We start from the raw sequence: 7,133 nt of genomic DNA on the forward strand, positions 1-7,133 counted from the left end.
TCTCAAAGTGCTTACCCTCCTAGGCCCTCAACACTCTACTTTCTCACTGGCTAACATTAGCAAGTTTAAGAGAACTGATGGGAATTTATTTGTTGTGATTTCAGTCATTAAAAAACACAGTGCTTGATTTAAAGAACACATTTAACCTATCGCACACACATACCATAACAATTAAAATCTCACTAGAAACTAGAAATCACGAAACCTGTGATTAACAACAGTTATACACTGTAAATCGAAGTGTTTACATAACTGAACGCATATCTAAACACTTTTCTGTAATATTTTTTTAATGCGTCAAGGCATTCAGAATTTCAATAAAAAACGCACAGTGTTTAGATCGTAAACACCAGAACATGTTTATTCGCTGTAACACTTTTAAAACAAATTAATACATTTAATAGGCACAAGGCGTTTAGGTTGTAATAATTGTTTTAACACTCTAGCGTGGGTGTAAAGCCATATCTGCACATTTCCCAGCATGCCTTTAAAGTGAATATGAATGATACCCACCCATGACTGTGTTTGTTAGTGACATAGGAATGCTTGATGCGTTCAATAACATCTATTCCTGAAACTTTTACCGGCTGCCTGAGTGAATGTGTTTCAATTAAAAGTAAACCCCTTTATGACCGACCACCTTATACATTTCATAAGGCCTTTAGTTATGGCCTAGTTGTCCTCGACATTGTGATCTGAAAATCCTGGCTCATGGGCCAGATCAGACCTGCCAGTCACAAAATGCTGTTTTCTTTTGTATTATTATTTTTTAAATAAATAATAATATGCTGGTTTGTGAAGTGATTTACTAATTCCTATTGGAATCCAACCAGAGAGAGAATTTCCAACAATTGGAACATTTTATCACCCACGACCTGCACTCAGAATGAGTGAAGTACTTCAAATGCAAGACTACCGAAACCATCTAAACTGGATCAACAATCTCAGTAAAGGGTGCAAGAAGTCCAATCTCTTCTAGATTAGATTAGTTTAGAAAAATGTAAGTTATTTGTCTTTGTATAGTATAAGATCAATTAATCAATCAATGTGCATGAGGAAACATAGATATTAAAACAAACTTCAAAATAATCTACCTGCACAAAGCATGCTTGGAAATATGATAATGAGGCCCCTCCTACATTTTCTTCACTCAGAGAGTGTAACAACAACACCACGCGATTTGAAAATATTCCTTGAATCAAATGTCCTGTTCAGTTGTGCTGAAATGTAGGTAAGATGTTACATGTTTCATGGTTTTACAGTGCATGATTGAAAGGAATGGTAAGGAATGATCAGAGCCGTTATACTGTATGGCTCTGTGGTTGATAACCCAACAGATACCCTACGGAAGCACAGTTCCCGCTCAGCCCAGTCAAAGCTATTCGCTGCTCTGGCACCCCAATGGTGGAACAAGCTCCCCCACGATGCCAGGACAGTGGAGTCACTGACCACCTTCCAGAGACACTTGAAACCCTACCTCTTTAAGGAATACCTGGAATAGTATAACAGTAATCCTTCCCCCCATAAAAAAAAGGAATGGTTGTCCCACTGGCTATCCTATGTTGAATGCACCAAATTATAAGTCGCTCTGGATAAGAGCGTCTGCTAAATGACTTAAATGTAAAATGTAATACCCTGCAGACACAACCCTTCTTGTTCAGTAGGGCTATTATACCTATTTTCCCCCAGATGAAGGGCAGTTTCCCAGCCCTGTGAAGGTAGAGGAGGGGCTGGGTGAAGCTCCCCAAAACATTAAAACGTAAGTGACGGGAACCAAGATGCACATCATTGTCACTGAATACGGATGGAAACAACATTTCAGGAAAGCTCCGATGATGGCAGGAGTGTAATTGACTAGCAGGGTCAGCAAGATGATCTCAACGGGACGCTCTCCTCTTCATCAGGTTCCCTCCCTTCTCTTTCCCCCCCTCTCGCTCCTTCACTCCAGCCCCCGGAGCAGACCTGCCCAGACAGAAACACAGCAGAAGAAGTCGATGGCCAGCGTGATTGAGAAAACAATGGCAAATCAAATCAAATAACATTTTATTTGTCACATGCGCCAAATACAACAGGTGTAGACATTACCGTGAAATGCTTACTTACAGCCCTTAACCAACAATGCATTTATTTTTTTTTTTAAAAAAGTAAAATAAAACAACAACAACAAAAAAGTGTTGAGAAAAAAATAGCAGAAGTAAAATAAAATAACAGTAGGGAGGCTATATAGGTTTTGTCATGCCCTCTTCACGATTGTCTTGGTGTGTTTGGACCATGATATTTCGTTGGTGATGTGGACACCAAGGAACTTGAAGCTCTCAACCTGTTCCACTACAGCCCCGTCGATGAGAATGGGGGCGTGCTCAGTCCTATTTTTATTCCTGTAGTCCACAATCATCTCCTTTGTCTTGGTCACGTTGAGGGAGAGGTTGTTATCCTGGCACCACACGGCCAGGTCTCTGACCTCCTCCCTATAGGCTGTCTCATCGTTGTCGGTGATCAGGCCTACCACTGTTGTGTCGTCGGCAAACTTAATGATGGTGTTGGAGTCGTGCCTGGCCATGCAGTCATGGGTGAACAGGGAGTACAGGAGGGGACTGAGCACGGACCCCTGAAGGGCCCCTGTGTTGAGGATCAGCGTGGCAGATGTGTTGTTACCTACCCTTACCACCTGGGAGCGGCCCGTCAGGAAGTCCAGGATCCAGTTGCAGAGGGAGGTGTTTAGTCCCAGGATCCTTAGCTTAGTGATGAGCTTTGAGGGCACTATGGTGTTGAACGCTGAGCTGTAGTCATTGAATAGCATTCTCACGTAGGTGTTCCTCTTGTCCAGGTGGGAAAGGGCAGTGTGGAGTGCAATAGAGATTGCATCATCTGTGGATCTGTTGGGGCGGTATGCAAATTAAGTGGGTCTGGGGTTTCTGGGAGATCATGGAGCCTTTTAAGCCAATCGTAACAAAGAAGGCGAGGGTCAGCATCCACGCCCGAGCCACACACACCGCCCTGTGCCTCAGGGGGCCTGAACTTCAGGAACACCAACGGGTAGACCCCACCAGATAGCGCTGTACACAGATAAAGCCCTGGAGAAGAGGGTGACCAAGCCGAACGTGTAGCTCTAGAATTGGAAGATGGCCCAGCTTTTGATGTAGAGGATGTTGAAGATGGTTAGAGGCGAGAGGAGGCAGAAGAGGAGCTCCATTACGGCCAGGTTGAGGGCGAGAGATCTCCTGGGTGACCTGGACCAGTGGGGTGCCGGCGACCAGCCACAGGTACCAGCTGTTGGTGACCAGATCCAGGAGGCAGCTGAACACATACACCCCCAAGTAGAATGGCAGACAGGTGGGCCACTCCCAACAGTCGTACCACTGAAACTTGGTGGTGTGGTTCATCATGCCGGGATGGGAAGAGAGGGGGGATGCCAGTTAAAGGTCCTGAACAGTCAAAATCATGTTTTCATCAAATTGGATGATATTTGGATAAAACCATTTCAAAGTAGGATGACCAACGTATGAAAAATGACTGTTGCTGGTACATAGATAAAGTTAGATCAGAAAATTACTGGCTTTCTCCTTTGTGTCAAAAATGTGAATACAGAAAGCCAGATACTATTGGCTTATTGTGGGATAGTCACATTTAGCCGCTCATTTAAATACACAAACAATAACATCTTATTCTCTTACCAAATTTAGGGCTCTATTAAATATGTGTCGCTGAAGTGTTGCAGATAGAATGCTAGAAATCTAAAGTACATTTCCAATTGAGCCGACATCTGCAGCGTTCACCGTGAATTTCCACAATACGGATTTAAAGAGCCCTTAGATAAGCCTTAACCATCATCAAATGTTCGCAGGGTGTTGTTTACATAGCTAGCTAGTCTACTGGTGCTAAGAACTGTCAGTCAAGGCGAGCTTCCCGCCCACTCAGGCTATTAGCTTCTCGCCCACTTTTCAAAAATTCTGAGCATTTTAATCATAATGTCTTTTTTTATAGGTGATGTTTTAGTCACGTAAAATACAATTTTAGCTGGGAAATAGGATGACTGTGCAGGACCTTTAAGGTCCTGATAACAATCTTTGTAGAAGCAGGTGTGTTACAGTGAGGGAAAAAAGTATTTGATCCCCTGCTGATTTTGTGCATTTGACCACTGACAAAGAAATGATCAGTCTATAATTTTAATGGTAGGTTTATTTGAACAGTGATAGACAGAATAACAACAAATAAATCGTGAAAAACGCATGTAAAAAATGTTATAAATTGATTTGCATTTTAATGAGGGAAATAAGTATTTGACCCCCTCTCAATCGAAAGATTTCTGGCTCCCAGGTGTCTTTTATGCAGGTATTGAGCTGAGATTAGGAGCACACTCTGAAAGGGAGTGCTCCTAATCTCCCCTTGTTACCTATATAAAAGACACCTGTCCACAGAAGCAATCAATCAATCAGATTCCAAACTCTCCACCATGGCCAAGACCAAAGAGCTCTCCAAGGATGTCAGGGACAAGATTGTAGACCTACACAAGGCTGGAATGGGCTACAAGACCATTGCCAAGCAGCTTGGTGAGAAGGTGACAACAGTTGGTGCGATTATTCGCAAATGGAAGAAACACCAAATAACTGTCAATCTCCTTCAGCCTGGGGCTCCATGCAAGATCTCACCTTGTGGAGTTGCAATGATTATGAGAACGGTGAGGAATCAACCCAGAACTACACGGGAGGATCTTGTCAATGATCTCAAGGCAGCTGGGACCATAGTCACCAAGAAAACAATTGGTAACACACTACGCCGTGAAGGACTGAAATCCTGCAGCGCCCGCAAGGTCCCCCTGCTCAAGAAAGCACATACAGTGGGGAAAAAAAGTATTTAGTCAGCCACCAATTGTGCAAGTTCTCCCACTTAAAAAGATGAGAGAGGCCTGTAATTTTCATTATAGGTACACGTCAACTATGACAGACAAAATGAGAAAAAAATAATCCAGAAAATCACATTGTAGGATTTTTAATGAATTTATTTGCAAATTATGGTGGAAAATAAGTATTTGGTCAATAACAAAAGTTTCTCAATACTTTGTTATATACCCTTTGTTGGCAATGACACAGGTCAAACGCTTTTCTGTAAGTCTTCACAAGGTTTTCACACACTGTTGCTGGTATTTTGGCCCATTCCTCCATGCAGATCTCCTCTAGAGCAGTGATGTTTTGGGGCTGTCGCTGGGCAACACGGACTTTCAACTCCCTCCAAAGATTTTCTATGGGGTTGAGATCTGGAGACTGGCTAGGCCGCTCCAGGACCTTGAAATACTTCTTACGAAGCCACTCCTTCGTTGCCCGGGCGGTGTGTTTGGGATCATTGTCATGCTGAAAGACTCAGCCACGTTTCATCTTCAATGCCCTTGCTGATGGAATGAGGTTTTCACTCAAAATCTCACGATACATGGCCCCATTCATTCTTTCCTTTACACGGATCAGTCGTCCTGGTCCCGTTGCAGAAAAACAGCCCCAAAGCATGATGTTTCCACCCCCATGCTTCACAGTAGGTATGGTGTTCTTTGGATGCAACTCAGCATTCTTTGTCCTCCAAACACAACGAGTTGAGTTTTTACCAAAAAGTTATATTTTGGTTTCATCTGACCATATGACATTCTCCCAATCCTCTTCTGGATCATCCAAATGCACTCTAGCAAATTTCAGACGGGCCTGGACATGTACTGGCTTAAGCAGGGGGACATGTCTGGCACTGCAGGATTTGAGTCCCTGGCGGCTTTGTGTGCTACTGATGGTAGGCTTTGTTACTTTGGTCCCAGCTCTCTGCAGGTCATTCACTAGGTCCCCCCGTGTGGTTCTGGGATTTTTGCTCACCGTTCTCGTGGTCATTTTGACCCCACGGGGTGAGATCTTGCGTGGAGCCCCAGATCGAGGGAGATTATCAGTGGTTTTGTATGTCTTCCATTTCCTAATAATTGCGCCCACAGTTGATTTCTTCAAACCAAACTGCTTACCTATTGCAGATTCAGTCTTCCCAGCCTGGTGCAGGTCTACAATTTTGTTTCTGGTGTCCTTTGACAGCTCTTTGGTCTTGGCCATAGTGGAGCTTGGAGTGTGACTGTTTGAGGTTGTGGACAGGTGTCTTTTATACTGATAACAAGTTCAAACAGGTGCCATTAATACAGGTAACGAGTGGAGGACAGAGGAGCCTCTTAAAGAAGAAGTTACAGGTATGTGAGAGCCAGAAATCTTGCTTGTTTGTAGGTGACCAAATACTTATTTTCCACCATAATTTGCAAATAAATTCATTAAAAATCCTACAATGTGATTTTCAGGATATTTTTTTCTCAATTTGTCTGTCATAGTTGACGTGTACCTATGATGAAAATGACAGGCCTCTCTCATCTTTTTAAGTGGGAGAACTTGCACAATTGGTGGCTGACTAAATACTTTTTTCCCCCACTGTATACAGGGCCGTCTGAAGTTTGCCAATGAACATCTGAATGATTCAGAGGAGAACTCTGTGAAAGTGTTGTGGTCAGATGAGACCAAAATCGAGCTATTTGGCATCAACTCAACTCGCCGTGTTTGGAGGAGGAGGAATGCTGCCTATGACCCCAAGAACGCCATGGAGGTGGAAACATTATGCTTTGGGGGTGTTTTTCTGCTAAGGGGACAGGACAACTTCACAGCATCAAAGGGGGCCATGTACCGTCAAATCTTGGATGAGAACCTCCTTCCCTCAGCCAGGGCATTGAAAATGGGTCGTGGATGGGTATTCCAGCATGACAATGACCCAAAACACACGGCCAAGGCAACAAAGGAGTGGCTCAAGAAGAAGCACATTAAGGTCCTGGAGTGGCCTAGCCAGTCTCCAGACCTTAATCCCATAGAAAATCTGTGGAGGGAGCTGAAGGTTCGAGTTGCCAAACGTTAGCCTCGAAACCTTAATGACTTGGAGAATATCTGCAAAGAGGAGTGGGACAAAATCCCTCCTGAGATGTGTGCAAACCTGGTGGCCAACTACAAGAAACGTCTGACCTCTTTGATTGCCAACAAGGGTTTTGCCACCGAGTACTAAGTCATGTTTTGCAGAGGGGTCAAATACTTATTTCCCTCATTAAAATGCAAATCAATTGATAACATTATTGACATGCG

Source organism: Coregonus clupeaformis, chromosome 3 (assembly GCF_020615455.1).
Source record: "Coregonus clupeaformis isolate EN_2021a chromosome 3, ASM2061545v1, whole genome shotgun sequence".
Taxonomy (NCBI): Eukaryota; Metazoa; Chordata; class Actinopteri; order Salmoniformes; family Salmonidae; genus Coregonus; species Coregonus clupeaformis.